The sequence below is a fragment of the Sarcophilus harrisii genome, chromosome 3 (assembly GCF_902635505.1).
Source record: "Sarcophilus harrisii chromosome 3, mSarHar1.11, whole genome shotgun sequence".
NCBI lineage: Eukaryota > Metazoa > Chordata > Mammalia > Dasyuromorphia > Dasyuridae > Sarcophilus > Sarcophilus harrisii.
In genome coordinates, this window is record NC_045428.1 from 45,261,576 (window position 1) to 45,281,751 (window position 20,176).

A 20,176-nucleotide genomic window follows, 5' to 3' on the forward strand; every position below is an offset into this window, starting at 1 on the left:
ATCCCTCTGGATTTTCATCTCTCCTCCAATCAAAGAAGCAGATTTCTATTGCAGTGACTTTTATTCACACTCACCCCAGCAGAATTGCAAAATGTTTTCTTTGTCCTTAAGAACATGACAGAGAACTTTATCTGCATTCAAATGCTGACTGGTTTGTGGTGTTTCAATAATAAAACAGCAGGATTGAAGGCTCATGATGAGAAATCTGACTAATTACCTGTTAGATGATAGATGGTTGTAACTCGGCAGTGCCAGTCACTGAAAACAAAACACTTCGAGATATCAATCAGTTTCCTGACAAATTCAATTTCCATCACATTCAGTGGACAATAAATGTGATTTTTACCCTTGTATCTACATTGCTCCCGACTTTTAACTTTCAAATATGCATAATGATATTTTAATAAAGTAGAGATTTTTAAAAGTGAATTAGTATTTAAATACCTGACATATTCATATTTCAGCTCACAGCTTTTAAACAGATAGATGGTGGAAATAATTAACATTGTAAATCCACATTGTATTCAATTGCAGAGGGCAAGGTGTACTTAATAGTAGTTTTCCTATTTTCTTTCTACATTTACATTTAACTCAAATTATTCACAACAACTCTAATGGCTGTGTTCAGTCTCTCCATTTTTTTTTTAATTTTGTGGTAAATGAGTTGAGTGAACATTCGACATCAGATACAAAAAGCAGAATGTCCCAATTAACACTGCCACAAGCCAGCATGTGGGCAGAGTTAAAGCAAAGAGGGACTGAAGCATGGAAATTGAATGTGGGCCTGAGAAACACCTCTTTCTTATAAGAATTGATTATAGTCACCCTTTAGGATTTATGGTCAGTACTTACCCACTAAAGACAAAATTTACTTATTTTCTGTTGTCCCCACTTGTGATTCAAGATCGTAGATTTAATATGTAGTGACCACCTCTTCCAACTCCCTCACTTTAAAGTTATGGAACTGAAGCTTAGAACGGTTCAACTATTTACCCGATTTGACACAGGTAGTATGTTGGCAAAGTCAGGATTGAAATCAGGTTCTCTGACTTCACATCCAACATTCTCCCATTTCATTGGTTTAGCAGAGGGACAGTTGGTATATGATTTTCTGTTTGAAGATGACTAGCCTCTGAAGCTGAGATGCAATCAAGTCTGGATCAATTGTCTGCTGTTTGGGCCAATTTGGGCTTAACAATCAATACCAAGAAAACAGAGGTTCCCCCCTCCCCAGCTAGCACCACATCATCTGTCCATGGAACCCTCCGTTATAGCAAATCGAAAAGTTTTGAAGGCTGTTGATTTACCTTGGCATTCATTCATTTACGGCAAAAAGTTCATTTACCTTGGCAGTGTATTTTCCAGGGATGTTCACATCGATAATCAGGTTGACACAGTGAGTGCCAGAATTAGCTCAGAATCTACAAGACTTCAAAGGAAAACGTGGGAGAAAAGAGACATTAGACAACCTACCAAACTGAAGGTTTATAGCACCGATATGCTGATCTCACTGTTTAATGCCTGTGAAACCTGGTTGGGATACCAAAACCATGCCAGGAAACTAATTACTTCCATTCTAATTATCTTGGGAGGATTTTTAAAGATCACCTGGCAAGATAAGGTACCAGACGCTAAGATCCTTTCTTGAGCCAAAATGCCAAGGATTCCAATTTTACTGCAGAGACTGAAACTGTTGGCCGAGTGATTCAAATTGCAAACATACGTTTGCCTAAAAGATCATTTTACAGATAATTCTCATAAGGCAAGCACTTCCATGGAGGTCGGAAAAAGCAATACAAGGATGCTCTCAAGGTCTATTTGAAAAACTTTATAATTGATTTCATGACATGAAAGAACCACTGGCAGAGAACCCTTCAGCATGGCGTGTCCACATCAAAGAAGGCACTGTACCTAAGAGCAAAGCACACTTGCCCAAGCTTAAAATAATGTGAGATGTGCAATTTAGAGACATTCTCTCTAAATGTTCACGTGGACTATTTGTATGCAACCTATAGTAAAACCTTCTGAGATCATAGTGTCCCATTAATCATAGTACCTTGATTCCAACACAGTGATGTCATTTTTGTCTTCTTAGAGAAAGAAATGATAACGAAGACTGAGTCACAACCAGAATAGAAACTCATTGCACCAATGAAGATGGGCTTCTCCTCTGTAATTTGCAATATCAGACATAGGGGTGGGACTGGGCAACAAAACGGTCAGTGACTTGTTCATGGTCACACAGTTAACATGATGTAGATGAAGCTAGAATTTGGGTCTTCTTGACTCCAAACACAGATAACTATCCACAACACTGGCTACCCCTCTTACCTGCAGCAAATAAAAGAAAATTAAAGTATGAGAAGAAAGAGGAGGTATCACCATATTCCATTTTCTTTTTTGAGAAAATAACTACATGCTTTGAAGAAATGGTCTAAAAAAGCTTACTTTCCTCCCTACTCTGAAAGTATGGCCCTAATTTAGATGATTCGTGTTACTGATGCTCTATTCTTACTCTAAATAAAAAAGTTGTTAACTGTTTTCAGATATGTGAACTAATAACCTCCCATGATATCTATAAGGTATGGTCCAATGAGGGAAAATTCTTGACTAATTCTCAAACCAGGTAATTTTGGAAATAGAATTTATCAAGCACTTATTGTGCACCAAAAACTAAGTTAGGCATTGCAAATGCAAAGATAAAAATTAAGCAGTTCCTGCTTTTAAGAAATATAATTTCTGTTGGTGAGGCAATATGTACATATATAATATGTATAAGACATATCCAAAGCAGATCCAAGGTAATGTTGGATGGGAAGGCAGGAATAATTGAAAGTACTAGGATAGCCCACCAGATGAAAGTAACCCTTGAAATGAGTTCTGGAGGAAGCAAAGGACTCTGGAGAAGTAGAGGTAAGGACAGAGAGAAAAATCTAAATATAAGAGACTATCAGACAAAGGGCATAGGATAATAATAGGATATAAAAAAGGCAATAGGACAATAAACAAATGGTCATGTCTGATGAAGAGCAAAGAGGTTAGTAGAGCTGATATATATGGAATTAACGGATAAAAATAATGGAAAAATAGAAATTAATCAGATAATAATGAGCCCTCTCAAAGATATTTATCCTAGAGATAATAAGAGAGACATGGGATCTGATTTGTACTGCTGAAAAAAATGTCCTTTTTCCCTATTAACTTGCTTCTTCATCTTTAGCTTCCCCTTTTGCCAAAATCCTTATAAAAGGTTGTTTGCTGAAGAAAATGAGGAGCCCTCCCTCTTCTCACCTAGCCCATTGTAAGGGAAGATACTCAATATCTGCATGACGTTCTGTTATGTGGATTCCAATTCCCAACATCTGAGGTGCAACAATGGGTTCTACAAAGAAGAAAAACCCAAATTAAGATGTCTTTAGTCAGTATCAGGACATAAGATTAAGTAGCTAACACTTTGTTGCCTGAAGGAATTAGCTAAAAGATAGCTGCCAGTCCAGTGGAAGGTACTTAAAATGCCAAGATCTGGGTATTACAGGGCAGCAAGACATCCCCAGGTGAGGAATTACAGCCTTAGGCGTCATAGGGTTCAGTTAAATAAAGACAAGAATCGTAATAACAAAGACAATATTTACCTATGTCAAGACTTTGTCTTGAACCAGGCTTGGCTACGAGTCCTGCAGTCAAAAACAAACAAACAAACAAAAAAAAAGAATATATTCCTGCTTAGTAGGAAGATAAATTAGAATAAAAAAAAGATAGCTGGATCCCTCCATGTACACCCTTGTTACACAGGAGCCAAGATTTCACATTATAAACTTAAATTTCTCACTTGGAAAGACATTTTAAAACAGCAAGTATATAACACCAGCCGAGGACTAGTTTTGGATTTGTTTTTCCACTCAAAAGATATTTATTGAGTAATGATTTCATAACTAGATGGAGGCCGGCAGGAGGCACAGTGGATAGAGCACTAGGATTGAAGTCAGGAAGATCTGAGCTAAAAGGCTTCTTGACTTTTCAGAACTCATAAAGTCAGTCAATCAGTAAACATTTATTAAGTGCTCACTGGATGCCAGGTACTGTGCCGAGCACTAGGGATACAAATTTTAAAAAGGACAGTCCCTGCCCTCACAGAGTTTATAATCTAATGAAAGAAGACACACAAAAGGAAGTGGAAATGCTAGGGGAAGGGGAGAAATTTCTTCAAAGAAGTCTCAGATTAGTACAGTCAGGTGAGAATTGAAATGTAAGTGAAGGGCTTGGAGTTCATGAGTCCATCCTCTAATCATAGGAATAGAAGTTATGTGGAGGTGGAATACCTGAACTGAGGGGTCTTGCAGGATGATGAGGTTTTTCACAATAATGAACTTCCTGGGGAAAGGTGGGTATCAGGTCACTGGAACTTTTCCATCCCAGGATCCGTATTCATTTAAGATTAGGAATAAATACACAAAACAGAACTGATGGTCACATTGGCTGAGACTAAATGGAAGACATGGAAGGCACTCCATCCAACACTTAACTTCTAAGATCATCTTGAAATAGTAACCGGTCCCTAAATCTTATGTGGCCAGAAGTAAATTCAAACTTCTATGAGATTACAAGAGATGTGCTCAGAGTGGAAGCATAGGGAAGAGGGCACTGACTACACCTTTCTCCCCAGTTTAAAAAAAAATGTTATGTCATCTAGGTTCATTTTGCATCATCAGGCCATATCCATAAGGATTTTATTTTTTTTTTATTATAGTAACTTTTTATTGACAGAATCCATGCCTGGGTAATTTTTTTTTACAACATTATCCCTTGCACTCACTTCTGTTCCGATTTTTCCCTCCCACCCTCCACCCCCTCCCCTAGATGGCAAGCAGTCCTATAGATGTTGAATATGTCCTAGTATATCCTAGATACAATGTATGTGTGCAGATCCAAACAGTTTTCTTGTTGCACAGGGAGAATTGGATTCAGAAGGTAGAAGTAACCCGGGAAGAAAAACAAAAATGCAAACAGTTTACATTCATTTCCCAGTGTTTTTTTTTCCTTTGGGTGTAGCTGCTTCTGTCCATCATTGATCAATTGAAACTGAATTAGGTCTCTTTGTCAAAGAAATCCACTTCCATCAAATTACATCTTCATACAGTATTGTTGTATATAATGATCTCTTTTGGTTCTGCTCATTTCACTTAGCATCAGTTCATGTAATTCTCTCCAAGCTTCTCTGTATTCATCTTGCTGGTCATTTCTTACAGAACAATAATATTCCATAACATTCATATACCACAATTTACTCAACCATTCTCCAATTGATGGGCAGCCACTCAGTTTCCAGCTTCTAGCCACTACAAACAGGGCTGCCACAAACAACAGGTCCCTTTCCCTTCTTTAGTATCTCCTTGGGGTATAAGTACAGTAGAAACACTGCTGGGTCAAAGGGTATGCACAGTTTGATAACTTTTTGGGCATAATTCCATATTGCTCTCCAGAATGGTTGGATTCGTTCACAGCTCCACCAACAATGTATCAGTGTCCCAGTTTTCCCACATCCCCTCCAACACTCATCATTATTTTTTCCTGTCATCTTAGCCAACCTGACAGGTGTGTAGTGGTATCTCAGAGTTGTCTTAATTTGCATTTCTCTGATTAATAATGATTTGGAACACTCTTTCATATGAGTGGTAATGATTTTAATTTCATCATCTGAAAATTGTCTGTTCATATCCTTTGACCATTTATCAATTGGAGAATGGCTTGGTTTCTTATAAATTAGAGTCAGCTCTCTATATATTTTGGAAATGAGGCCTTTATCAGAACCTTTAACTGTGAAGATGTTTTCCCAGTTTGTTGCTTCCCTTCTAATCTTGTTTACATTAGTTTTGTTTGTACAGAAGCTTTTTAATTTGATGTAATCAAAATTTTCTATTTTGTGATCAATAATGGTCTCTAGTTCATCTTTAGTCACAAATTTCTTCCTCCTCCACAAGTCTGAGAGATAAACTATCCTATGTTCCTCCAATTTGTTTATAATCTCATTCTTTATGTCTAAATCATGGACCCATTTTGATCTTATCTTGGTATACGGTGTTAAGTGTGTGTCCATGCCTAATTTCTGTCATACTAATTTCCAGTTATCCCAGCAGTTTTTGTCAAATAATGAATTCTTATCCCAAAATTGAGGATCTTTGGGTTTGTCAAACACTAAATTGCTATAGTTGACTATTCTGTCTTGTGAACCTAACCTGTTCCACTGATCAACTAATCTATTTCTTAGCCAATACCAAATGGTTTTGGTGACTGCTGCTTTATAATATAGTTTTAGGTCAGGTACAGCTAGGCCACCTTCATTTGATTTTTTTTTCATTAATTCTTTTGAGATTCTTGACCTTTTATTATTCCATATGAATTTTGTTGTTATTTTTTCTAGATCATTAAAATATTTTCTTGGAAGTCTGATTGGTATAGCACTAAATAAATAGATTAGTTTAGGGAGTATTGTCATCTTTATTATATTTGCTCAACCTATCCAGGAGTACTTGATATTTTTCCAATTGTTTAAGTCTGACTTTATTTGTGTGGAAAGTTTTTTGTAATTTAGCTCATATAATTCCTGACTTTCCTTTGGTAGATAGATTCCCAAATATTTTATGCTGTCGACAGTTATTCTGAATGGAATTTCTCTTTGTATCTCTTGCTGTTGGATTTTGTTGGTGATGTATAAAAATGCTGAGGATTTATGGGGATTTATTTTATAACCTGCAACTTTGCTAAAGTTATGGATTATTTCTAATAGCTTTTTTGTAGAATCTCTAGGGTTCTCTAAGTATACCATCATATCATCTGCAAAGAGTGATAGTTTGGTTTCCTCACTGCCTATTCTGATTCCTTTAATCTCTTTCTCGACTCTTATTGCCGAGGCATAAGGATTTTATTAATTATATTAATACATGAATATATTCTATATTATATTGGATAATATATTAAATAATTATATTAATGTAGAAAAGATCTCTGTTGTATCAAGCATTAGAAGACTCAAACATTTAAGACTCAGAGATTTACTAGCTGTGTGACCCTGGGCAAGCAATTTAACCCCTGTTTACTTCTGTTTTCTCATCAGGAAATTGGGGTAACAGCAGTACCTATCTTCCAGTGTTATGAGGATCAACTGAGATAGTATTTATAAAGTGCTTAGCACAATGTCTCACCATAGTAGGCATTATAAAAATACTAACTATAATCATTGTTATTATTACAAGACCTTGTAACAGTTGCCAAGAGGGACACAGAGATATAAAGAAACATCTCCTCCCTTCAGAAAGCTTATAGACTAGGAGTATGAAAAGAAAAAATAAATGTACTTAAAGCCAGAAGACAAAGCATCATTTCAGAAATGTCTTTTAATTGTATTTAAATATCTAAAGTCTAATCCTCTGTACAATCATGTAAATAGTAAATTTTTTTTTTAAAAATTAAAACTTATAAGGATAGCACTATTGTGGCCTCTGAAACAAAATATAAGTGGAAAAAAAAAGTGTAGCTGTTCTCAAGAATAGACAGCCCCTTGCTATGGGGTATTTTTTGCTTGCTAAAAGCTACAGATAAACATTTAGTATTGGCAAAACAGCCCCAAAAGACTATCTAGAAATCTTTCCCCCAAATGTAAATGAAATGCTATATATTTCCTCTTTTAAGAAGGCCCAACTAGAGCTTAGTTTCTCAAAGCAGTCATGACAACATGAATTTATTTCCCTTAGTAGCATCCCCCCAATCCCAAAAGCAAATTCGTCCACCCTTTACAAGAAAAATCTCTTTAGCAAAAAGGATTACAGAAGAGACAGAGCAATGATCCTGCTAGCATACTCCTGAGATTAACAGACCAAGAGCTTCTTCTACGGAAAGATATTGTAGGTCTCCCAAACAGCAAATAGTCTTTGACTAAATTCAAAATATGAACATTGTCTGCAGCTCTTATCCAAATTTTCTTAACTTGAACAAAGTCTCACTTGGCTATACTAAATCAAGAGGGGGGAATTATATTACTTAGAAGGAAAAAGAGGTTTCTTACTGGAAAGTATTTGGGAGTGATAAACTGTTTGGGGGGTTAGGAAGGATAACATTAGGAACTCAGGATTCTAAGCCTAAATCTTGGCATCCCAACAACAACTCAAAAAAAAAAAAAAAAACCCTCAGTACTTTAGGCCAAGGAAAGCTGAGAATGAAACTAGTAGCTATTGTATATTAAGTGACCAGGAAGGTTTTGTTTTGTTTTGTTTTGTTTTTAATGTTTCATTTTTATTCATAGGAAATAAAATGTACTCTTGACAAAGCATAGTGCAATCTGATCTTGGGAAATTGAGCCCTGAGCCCAGTGTTTGTCTGATTAGGTTAAAGAGATCAAAGTAATGATAGGCATCCAAAAAAGAGAGAGAATGCAGAGGAATTATTGTTTTTATTATTATTATAGCTTTTTATTTACAAAACATATGCACAGGTAATTTTCCAACATTGACCCTTGCAAAATCTTCTGTTACAACTTTTCCCCTCCTTCCCCCCATCCCCTCCCCTAGATGTCAATTAATCCAATACATGATAAATATGTTAAAGTATATGTTAAATCCAATATATTATACATATTTATACAGTTATCTTGCTGCATAAGGAAAATCAGATCTAGAAAGAAAGAAAAAAACCTGAGAAAGAAAACAAAAATGCAAGCAAACAATAATAGAAAGAGTGGAAATGCTTTTTGTGGTCCATACTCATTTCCCATAGTTCTCTCTCTGAGTGTAGCTGATTCTCTTCTTTACTGAACAATTGGAACTGGTTTGAATCATCTCATTGTTGAAGAGAACCACCATCATCAGAGTTGATCATCGTATAATCTTCTCGTTGCCTTGTATAATGATCTCCTGGTTCTGCTCATTTCACTTAGCATCAGGAATTATTGTTTTAAGATAGCATCATGCACTGTTATCATATACTATGTTATGACTATTTCTACTAAATAATAAAATAATAGTGCATTCATAGCCTAAGAGCTACAATTTCCTTCATATAGTCTCTATAATTTACAATTACATTCTATCCAAAGCTTGGCAATGATCTGAGGGTTTCTATAACCAAGCAATTCTTATCCTTTGGAAAGCAGGGAAGGATTCATTCTGAACTCTATTAGCCTGATATTCTGATGACCCTTTTTCCAGTCCAGTCCCATAGCCATCATCTAGGGAAAAATCCCCATGGAGATGTGACCTGGCCAACTGTTTGTTTGAATGCTTCTACCATCATTACAGAAATCCCAGAAAGGAAAATTCTACCTACCAAAGTCTTTGATACCTTCCAACATGAGAAACTGATTTGATTTTGTCAGTAGCAATTACACTAAAGATTCATTACCATCCTTTTTACTGGTGTACCCTAAGAATAATGGAGCCTTTTTTATTTATAGAGAATGCTACAATACTGATTTTTAAAAAAGGTGTTACAACTTTATTTTGAAATTTAATTTTCATCCTACTATATTTTCTTTTCCTTATGGATTTAAAAAAAAATATTCTCTGTTAATTGACCGTAGCATGATCCTTTGAAGTATTATTAAATTCTAGCCTTTCTAGTGTTAATACATTCTCTATGAACTGTTGTTTTTCCCATGTGAACTTATTGAAATCAGTCTTACTTTTCTATTTATATTTCCATCAGTTAACACAGTGTTTTGCATATAGTAAGCACTTAATAAGTGATTTTTTCATTCACTCATTTGTTCATGACAAATACAGAATTCATTAAAGACAAGTGCTCAAAATTTTGCTTTCAGCTGCCACTGACATGAAAGATATAACCAGGAATGACACCTGGGGCAAATTTTGTTGACGTGCATGCAGAGGGGTAGAAGTGTCTAACATAATTCAGTAACTGGAATTGAGAAGTCTAGGATGGTCCAAGTAAAGCTGTACTGAGTCACAGGAGACTATGAACCAGATGTCAAACTCATCTGGAAGCTCAGAGATTGGGACACTCAGGATCTAAGGAAAATGAAGTAGACTTTAAGGGCTTCATGGGGACTGCTGAGCAATGGTGGCAATGAGGAACAAGAAATATGCCATCTCCTCTCTTTGGTCTTGTGTGGATGGAAATGGCATGGGGAGCAGAAAAGAAGAAATAACCAGCCTTGGAGAGGACACTAAGATATGAGGTGTCTTCAGGATAAAGCTAAATTTTTAGTGAGAAACCAGAAATGGATAGCACATGTGAGGAAGAGATTTAGGATCCCAGATTTGGAAGCTGAAAGGGGTTTTAGAAGTTTTGAAATTCAATCTCATTTTACAGATGAGTAAATTGAAGCCATGAGAAGATAGTGACTTGCCCGGAGTCCTACAGGTATTAAATATTAAAGCAGGAAAAGAGAGAGGAAGGAATCTACTTCCAGTGGGAAAATGCTGAGGAAGAAATGCACAAAAGCACAGGACTCTAGTCGGTGTCATGTTGGAGGAAGGGTAGAGATGGGAAATGGGAGGCTTCTCCTGCCCACCCCAGTAGCTCTCATTGAGGATGGATTGATCCAGAAAGACTTCATGTAAGGGACTGGGAAAGTTTCAGGCTGGAGAAGTAAGACTCTCCAAGATTTTAAGTTTTATAATAGGCTTTCTTTACAAGAAAGTAGAAAGTTGGTAAGATGATGATGATGGGTTGGGGGGGGGGGGGTTGTGGTGGTGTTTCTGTCCATTTCACAAATAAGAAAATTGATCGATGAAGTGTCATGCCCAGCTCAAAAAATTATTAACTGTTAGAATAAGAACTTGAATTCTGGTGCCCTGACAAGTCCAGCTCATTCTATACCATATCACAGTCTTGCTAACAGGATCAGACAGTAAAGATTATGGGAGATGATGAGGGAAGAGAAGAAATTGTCCTACTCAAGAGTGTTTGTATCAGTATACAGAGAGATGACACTTGATATCTTAGGTTAAAGCCAGGTCCAAAAATATCTTGAAGTAAAGAGTAAAATTTATATTTTCAGGCACAGTCAATATGGACATTTGTTTGGGTCCAGGAGCCAGGAAGACATGACTTCAATTCAGACTTCATTCACTTGTGACCCTAGGCAAGCCATTTAACTTCTGCATTAATTTCTGCAACTCTTAAATGGGGACAATAAGGGCACTTACCCAATAAGACTGTAGCAAAGAACAAATGAGATAAAATTCATAAAACATTTAGCAGTGTTTGACATATAAGTACTATGTAATGGCTTATTACTCTCGCTCCGCATGCATATTTTTACAAGGGTTTCCTATTTTTCAATGGGAAGGGGGTGGGGAAAAGAAAGGAAGAGAAAGAGTATAATAGGTTTCCAAGAAATGTTTTTGCATCATTGAATGCACAGAAGATAACAGATGGAATCAAGACAGACAAACAATCATAGACAAGCAAAACAACTTTGAAAGTTATAGGCTGAATTTATTAAATACATAATAAAGAAAAAATAAAATATACACAATGGAGATTTGCAGTTCCATATGCAATCTTTTTCTAATCTGTATATATTTGTAAATTCTCATTTTCTCCTGATATTTGCTAGGTTCATCATTTTTCAAAACTAAAAAATTTAAATATTTTTATCTAGAAAGATTTAATTGTTTGATTAAATCTTGTCAAATGAAGCTTGCATCTTTCCATTTTTCTTTGAGTGATCCAGAATTTCAGTTTTTGGAAACTGTGATATTCTGTAATTCGTAATTATGTAATATTTCTGGAAGAATATTGGTGTTTCAAAACTCATTGTTTTATTCATCATTTCAAGATGTGTCTTGGAAAGCAGAGGAGAACCTTTCATCTTGAGGGCTTGGTTTCCTTATTCCAATTGTGAAACTAGATTTTGACCATTTCCAATACTTACAAAATAATATAGAACAAAACAATTTCAACTTTTCCTCACACACAAAAAAAATGCTATTGTGAAAATTCAGAAATTACTTCAATTGTGGATAGAGATCAGAATCTTTGACTGGCATTGAGCTGAGCATTCACTGGCCAGGTAGAACTGCATTTTATATACTAATTATATACAGTGTTTGAAGGTTCCTATATAGAGCTAGGAATATATTGGGAGTACCATCCAAGGATGAGGAGAGGAGAGACAGACAGACAGAGAGACAGAGACACAGAGACACAGAGACACAGAGAGATAGAGACAGAGACAGAGACAGACAGAGAGCTGATTAGATCTGACTAGTTTTAGAGCTTCCATTTACGTTAGTATCAACTACTCTATTACCATCTTCAATTGTCAGTGATCTTTTCCTTCTCAAATTTCCTTTTCCAAACACATCATATCAGAAATAGTTATTTGTTACTTTCTTATTTGTATATGTACTGTTGTATGTGGATTGACACAGTAATGTCATGGACAGAGTCAAGACACAAGATTGTGATAATGGAAGAGAGAGGAGACAGAAAGACACACAGAAAGTCAGAGACAGAAGGACAAACAGAGGAGAAGGAGAAACAGAAAGAGGGATATCTGGAAGCTAGAGAAAGCATATTAGTTAGTGAATAAGGAGCTGGCCTAAGAGTGGGGAAATTCTAAATTCAAGTCCCCACATTTGACTGGCTATTATTGTTGTTGTTTGCCTTCATTCTAGAAGAGACTCAATGACATCAGGAGGGTGACATGTTGACTTGCAAGTGAATTGGATTTAAGTGAGGCAGGACTGTGCAGAGTCTTCAGCCTCTATCCTCCAGAGCCATCTGAGTCTAATAACAAGACATAAATTAGAATGATTGGAGATGGGCCCAGATGCAGTAGGAGAGGTTGGTGTTTGTTATTTTTTTTAAATTAAGGTATTTACCAGGTTTCAGTTTGTCTGAACAATACCCATACAGTGATTTAAGGGTAGGCAAAAAGATGGCCTAATTTGTCCACTCAGAGGAAAAAACAATCATTCTGGGAGGGGAAGGTCCTCTGGGTTTCTGGCCAGAACAGAAACAATTGCTATTCAAACTTATTTGAATTTGAATTCAGAGCCATTAAAATCCAAAAAAGGACCAAGAAAAGCTTGCCTTGGGACTTATCGTTGGTCAATGAGTGAGAGTCAGTGAGAGTGATTTGGGTTAAACACTTGGTCAGGCAGCTCTATGTGTATCCCAATGAAGTTTATAAAAACAGTTTTTCAGATTTCTTATTCAAGAAATCTTAAATGAAACTACATAGGACAAAAGAGGTGAGGAAGGGAAGAAAGGAAGGAAGGAAGGAAGGAAGGAAGGAAGGAAGGAAGGAAGGAAGGAAGGAAGGAAGGAAGGAAGGAAGGAAGGAAAGAAGGAAGGAAGGAAGGAAAGGAGGAAAGAAGGAAGGAAGGAAAGAAGGAAGGAAGGAAGGAAGGAAGGAAGGAAGGAAGGAAGGAAGGAAGGAAGGAAGGAAGGAAGGAAGGAAGGAAGGAAGGAAAAGAGGAAAAAGGAAATACTAACATTTTAATAAAAAAAGTCAATGACACTCTTGAATTCCAAAGAGCATTGGCTATATGAACTTGGGCTAGTCCATCCAGACAAATTTCTTTGATTTTTGTTTGTTTGTTTGTTTGCTTGCAATTTGTTTTAAATTTTGATATTGTTATGAATTTAAACACCAAAAAAAGGAAAGTATTTCTATAGATACAAGCACAGCACAAAATAAGGAATCTATATGAAGTCATAAATCTTCATTCCACACTACTTGCTTTTTAAAGTATCCAGGCCTTAGACAGATTTCAAGTTGGGTCTTCCTGATTCCAGTTTAGGTGCTTTATCCACTGTGGCTATCCAACTGCCCCTCAGATTGTTTTGATACTATTTTATAGTATAGCCTGAGATCTAATATTGGTAGATTCCTTTCCTTCCCACTTTTTTTCCATGATTTCCCCTGATATTCCTGAATTTTTGTGTATCCAGATGGATTTCTTTATTATTTTCTCTAGTTCCACTAAGTAATCCATTGATAGAATGATATGGAACTAAACAAGCAAATTAATTTTGTCGGTTTTATTATGTTGGCTCAGTCTACCCATAAGCAATTAATGTTTCCATCATTATTTATTTCTGTTCTTTTGGAAGTGGCCAAGGTGAGAATTTGTTTGGCTTGACTATCTTTATATCATAAGAATTCTGTTTCTTTCTTCTTTCTATTTTTAAGAGGTTGAGAAGATGGAGATTTAAAAAATAATAATAATAATTGAGAAATGTATTTTAAGTCTATGGAAAGTTTAGTTAACAAATCAAATTCCTTCCTTTGCTAGATAGTGTTCAAGCTGCTGTTGTCTAGATATGCATCTTGCATGTTCCCAAATTTTAAGGATCTGTTCTCTAACAAGATAATTCTTTATCAATAAATGTCATGCTATCATGTATCTGTTCAATAGAAAGCACATCTACTTTAGCATTTTGCATATAAGAACTTGAAATAAAGATAAACTCAACAGTCATAATGTATAAATGACTTTATAACAATTAGAGTTCATATAGAATAGCATTCTAGTGGTTGCCAAATTATATTTCCAGATGTATTTAGTAGCTTGGTGGTGTGAGAATGATTTATGACCAACAGCTGGGCTCAAACTTGGTTATGCTCACCTATAGTGTAATGGGAGAAAAATCACTCAAGTAATGTGGGTTTTATACATATTATAAATGGTGAAAAGGAGAAACAGAAGAGATAAATGACTTATTCACAGTTAGACCACATCCTCACAGCCCAGAAGGGATTGTGCCACTGCAAAAATTTGACCAACTACACAGATAGCCCAAACACCTTGGTGAGAGATAAAATGTAGAACCAGTATTTCCATCTTTCCTCTCTGAACTGATGAGTGTGATAGGAGTTTTTCATGCCAATATTCTTCCCAGAATAGGTTGATTGTTGTCCTTTATTCTCAAAAAGGACCAAAATGACACCATTATGTTAGAGTCAAGTTAGTGTGTCTATGACTGACCAGACTAATACAAACTCAGAATACTCTGCCACAGATTGGACACAAAAGTGTCTATGAAAATGTGGGGTGGATTCTTTAACTTTGCACATCTCCCATTTCCTCTGAGATAATTCAATTCTATTTTACTCATACAGCACAGCACCTTCTTTGATGAGGGCATGACATATTGGGCCGTCCTGTGCCAGTGTCACCTCTGTCATGCAATCAAATCTAAATAAAGTTTCTATGATTTATGGAATGCCATAATATGCAAAGAGTAAAAATTCTGAATCACTCAAAGTGAAACCGAAAGTGTATGGTTCATTCACCAAGCTTTTATTAAGCACCAAATATATAACAAACATTCTGTTATTGTAAGGCAAACAAAAAATAAAACAGAAATGATCCCTGTCTTCAAGGTACTTATGCTATATGGAAGCAAGGGAGAAGATATATGCTTTCTAAAATAAAAAGTAAGTCTATAAATCCTTTTGTGCAATGTGAATTTGAATGCCAAACACCTGGCTGTTCCAAATTACTATTAAGTGTTGTGTATAGCAGATAAAATTGAACAGTAGAGTAGAGCAGCTAGGTGATATAGGAGACAGAGTGACAGACCTGGAGTGAGGAAGATTCATCTTGCTGAATTCAAATACAACTTCAGAAATTAGCAGTGTGAACCTGGGCAAATCACTTAGCCAAATTTGCCTCAGTTTCCTTTTCATCTGTAAAATGATCTGGAAAAGGAAATGACAAATCATTCCTGTAGCTCTGCCAAGAAAACCCATATAAGATCACAAAGTGTCATTCATGACTGAAATGACTGAACAGCAAGAAGTCTAGCAGAAAAAGTGCTGATCTAAGAAATCAGGATACTGGTATTCAAATCTCTGCTCTTTTGATTACTACTCTCTTTTAGAGAAAGTTCTAATATCTCTGGCCTTAGTTTCCCGATATGTAAAATGGGAATAATGAAACTTCAAAGGATCTGTGTTTCATTGGCCGTTCTCTTTAAAAATGAAAATGCCCAAAATGTTGGTGGTTTTCCTCTAGTCTTTGAATATTATGAAGATAGATGTGATTTTTGTTTCAAATATAATCCCTAACTCTTGCTATGTGCCAGATCCCTCTGTCATATTCATATATTTTTGGAGGACATGTTATATTTTACTTCATTTCATAAAATTATAGTTTTAAAGCTAAAAGGGATCTTACTGAATATCAAATCCAACTCCCTCATTTTTCAGATGAGGAAACTGAGTCTGAGAGGTTATATTAATTGCTAAAGATCATACTGCTGGTAAATTTCTGAGGCAGAAAATGAACTCAGATCTTATTGATTCCAAACCTAGAGCATTATCCACTGTACTGCCTAGCTGCTGTGATTCTTGTATGATAGCATTTGGCAATATATCATTTGGTTGAAATACTCTATCTTGATGAAGCATGTCTCCAATTACTAGTGTCTGTCTTCCCCTGTCTAATTATTTTCAAGTCATCTTATATATAATCTTTATTTGCATGTTTTTCACCCCACTCCCCAAAAAGGATATATGCCTTAAAAGCAAGGACTACTTTGCTTTTGTCTCCATGATGTCTAATATCTCTCCTGGCAGACAGTGTATAAAAACTTTTTGAATGAATTATATCTCTCCATTTCTCTTTGGATGACATAAAATTTTTTATCCTTAGTATGACATTTGAAGATTTAAATATAATATCACTGAAGGAATATTGGTTTAAATGTTTTTGTTTCAGAAAACCTCAGGGTCGTTGAACGCACTAAGCAATCTCATAAATGGAGGGCAAGCTTTCTCTTTCTCCCACACAATTCTGGGCTCATAGCACCATCCATCTGCAGAGTCCACTGCTGATGGCTCAGACCAATGGATTGTGCATTCTGGCTTCAGATTACAGTCTGGGCAATAAGTGGATCATCCACTTGATCTTTCTTGTGGAACCCTTTTCCATGGCCAGAGATCTTTTGGGGGAATTTCTAGTGTCCTGATGCTAGGAACAATGAGCTTAACACTGTCTGCAAAAAGGAGCACGTAGAGAACATCACATTAGTCCTATCACTTCAGCCAAGTCCTATTCCCCTGTTAGCTTGATAATTCTAGGCTCTTGTGCTTCATAAACTCTAAAAGGTCCTGCAAACCTAGAAAGGTTTAAAATGTTCATCCAGTGATAAACTAAGGATCATCTTAGCTAAGATTGCAGAGGCCATCAAAAGACTTAAAAAGGTAATGAATGATCTTTTCAAACAAATATCTCAGTAGATAGAGTGCTGGACTTGAACCTGAGTGCAAATCTGACTTCAGATACTCTCTAATTGTACAACTCTGGAGAAATCACTTAAGTTTGGTTTGCCTTAATCCACCAGAGAAGGAAATGCCAAACCCTTCCAGTATCTTTGCCAAAGAAAGAGAGAGAGAGAGAGAGAGAGATACATGGGCAGCTTAGAAAGACTTAACAACCCCAGGGAGACTTACATGAACTAATGCTGAGTGAAGTGAGCAGAATCAGAACATTGTACACAGTAACAGCGAGATTATGCAATGATCATCTATGAAAGACTCAGCTCTTCTCAGCAATACATTAATGCAAACAATTTAATAGATTTAGGACAGAAAATGCCATCTACATCCAGAGAAAAAACTATAGAGACTGAATATAAATTGAAGCACACTATTTTCACCTTTTTGTTTGATTTTTTTGGTTGCTTTTTTTTCCTCATGGTTTTTCCCTTTTGTTCTGATTTTTCTTTCACAACATATGAAAATGTTTAAAATAATTAAATGTGTATAATCTATACCAAATTGTTTGCTGTCTTGGAAGAATGGAGATAAGGAAGGAAGGGATAAAAGACTGGAACTCAAAATCTTGCAAAAATGAATGCTGAAAACTATATTTTTATGTAATAGGAAAAACAAAATACTATTGAAACATTTTTTTAAAAAGATAGAAAATCCATGAGCACTATGTTCCAGTAACAAAGAATCATACACAACTAAATTAACTGAATAACAACAATAATGACCTTTTCAGGCACATCAAATTCTGAAGACCATTTACCAGGTTTGAAAGGAATTACAGTCAGTACTGGTATAGGGGATTATTATGCTTTAGGTGGCAATAGTCTACATCATAACATCTGGGGAATAAATAAGCATAATTTCCATCTCTGTCAAGATGAATAAGGTGATCCCTCTCTCCTTCCATCAAGATCTGTTTGTCAATGAAACCCTGAACCCTCCAGAATATCTAAATCATACCATATACACAATCATCTGTTCTTAATTCTTTTTCTATTAGGTGTGAGATAAAGGTAGATTTCCCTGTTCCTACAATATGCCAGTTCAATTTCCCAGAACTAGGAACATGGGGGAAAAAACTGTTCAAGCTACATGGTTTTTAGAATTATTCTGAGTGGGGTAGGAAGGAGAAGCAAAAACACATAAGCAGCTTATTCAATGATAAACCATATTTGCCCAGGCCAAATGGGGTGTACCACCATGAAAACAGCCATCCGCAGAGGCAGCCAAAACACCTTGGAGGGAATCCTTACATATTTCCCCACTTTAAATTGATGAATAAAGTAAACTTTTAAGACCAGTATTCTTCCCAGGATTTTATATAGCTATGAGTCTTCAAATGCCATAATATCCAATAAGCAAGAGAAGCCCAATTGTCCACTTCTATAATTGTATAATCCTTTCTGGATATAATTTCTGAACCTCACTGAAGATTTTTGCTTTTGACTCTCCATCATTTTTAATGGTAGTAGGGAAATGAAGTATTATCTTGTTTTGCTATTGCTTCTACTTTCTTTTAATTCAATAATATTTTATTTTTCAAATTACCTATAAAGATAATTTTCAACACTCATTTTTTGTAATATTTTGAGTTCCAACTTTTTTTGGAACTCTCTCCCTCTCTCACCTTCCCCCTTCCTAGGAAAGTGAGCAATATAATATAAGTTATACAAGTGTGACACTTTTTAAAATAGTTCCATATTTTGCAAAAGAAAAAACAGAAGTAAAGGAAAAAACCCTGAGAACGAAAAAGCAAACAAAAATGGTGAAAATATTATGCTTCTATCCACCTTCAGTCTCTATAGTTCTCTCAGAATGCAAAAGGCATTTTCCATTCCAAATCTATTGGAATTGTCTTAGATTAATGTATTGCTAAAAAGAACTAAATCTATCACAGTTAATTATTGCATAATCTTGCTATTACTGTCTACAATGTTCTCCTGGTTCTTCTCACTTCATTCAGCATCAGTTCATGTAAGCCTTTCCAAGATTTTCTGAAATCAGCATGATTATCATTTCTTATAAAACAATAATATTCCATTACTTTCACATACCATAATTTACTCAGCTATTCCCCAATTGATGGACATCCCCTAAATTTCTAATTCCCTGCCACCACAACAAGATGCTACATTTTTGCACATGTAGATCATTTCCTCTCTTTTATGATTTCTTTAAGACCCAGAACTGACAAAGGGTATGCAATGTTTTATAGCCCTTGGTCATAGTTTTAAATTGCTCTTCAGAATGTTTGGACTAGCTTAAAACGCTACCAACAATTCTTTAGTTTTCCAGTTTTCCCACAGCCCATCCAACATTCATCATTTTTTCCTGTCCTCTTAGTCAATCTGATAGGTGTAAGGTAGTACCTCAGAGTTGTTTTAATTTATATTTCTCTACTCAATAGTGATTTAGAGCATTTTATATGACTATAAATGGCTTTAATTTTTTCATCTGAAAATTGTCTTCATATCCTTTGATTATATCCATGACAAAGTTATATCTATGAATTGTATTCTTATAAATTTGACTTAATTCTCAATATATTTTAGAAATGACACCTTTTCAGACATAAAGGGTGATACTATAAGCAAATTAGGAGAGCAAGAGATAGTTTACCTATCAGAGTAAGAGAAGAGAGGAATTTATGGCCAAAGAAGAACTAGAAAATATAATGAAATACAAAATGGTTAATTTTGATTACATTAAATTTAAAAGGTTTTGCACAAACAAAACCAATGCAACCAAGAGTAGAAGAGAAATGCAATGCTGGGCAACATTTTTTTTAACTTCTACTTTTTTGTTAAAAGCTATTTGGTACAGAAACTAGGCATTCACCCACATCTAAATCCCTATAGCAAGATAAGATTGAAATGGGTTCATGATTTAGACATAGTGATATTATAAGCAAATCAGAAGAATTAAGGA

The 20,176-nt window shown here is 35.5% G+C and overlaps 1 long non-coding RNA gene across 1 annotated transcript in view; it reads right to left on the reverse strand.

Annotated features, from left to right (window-relative positions):
* Positions 1-2,735: 2,735 nt before the first annotated feature.
* Positions 2,736-20,176, reverse strand: part of LOC116422211 — a 36,838-nt gene continuing 19,397 nt past the window's right edge. The window contains exons 2-3 of the long non-coding RNA XR_004232774.1: positions 3,633-3,674; positions 2,736-3,382 (exon numbers count right to left, since the gene is read on the reverse strand). This is a non-coding gene — a long non-coding RNA (uncharacterized LOC116422211). The remainder of the gene's footprint in view (positions 3,383-3,632; positions 3,675-20,176) is intronic.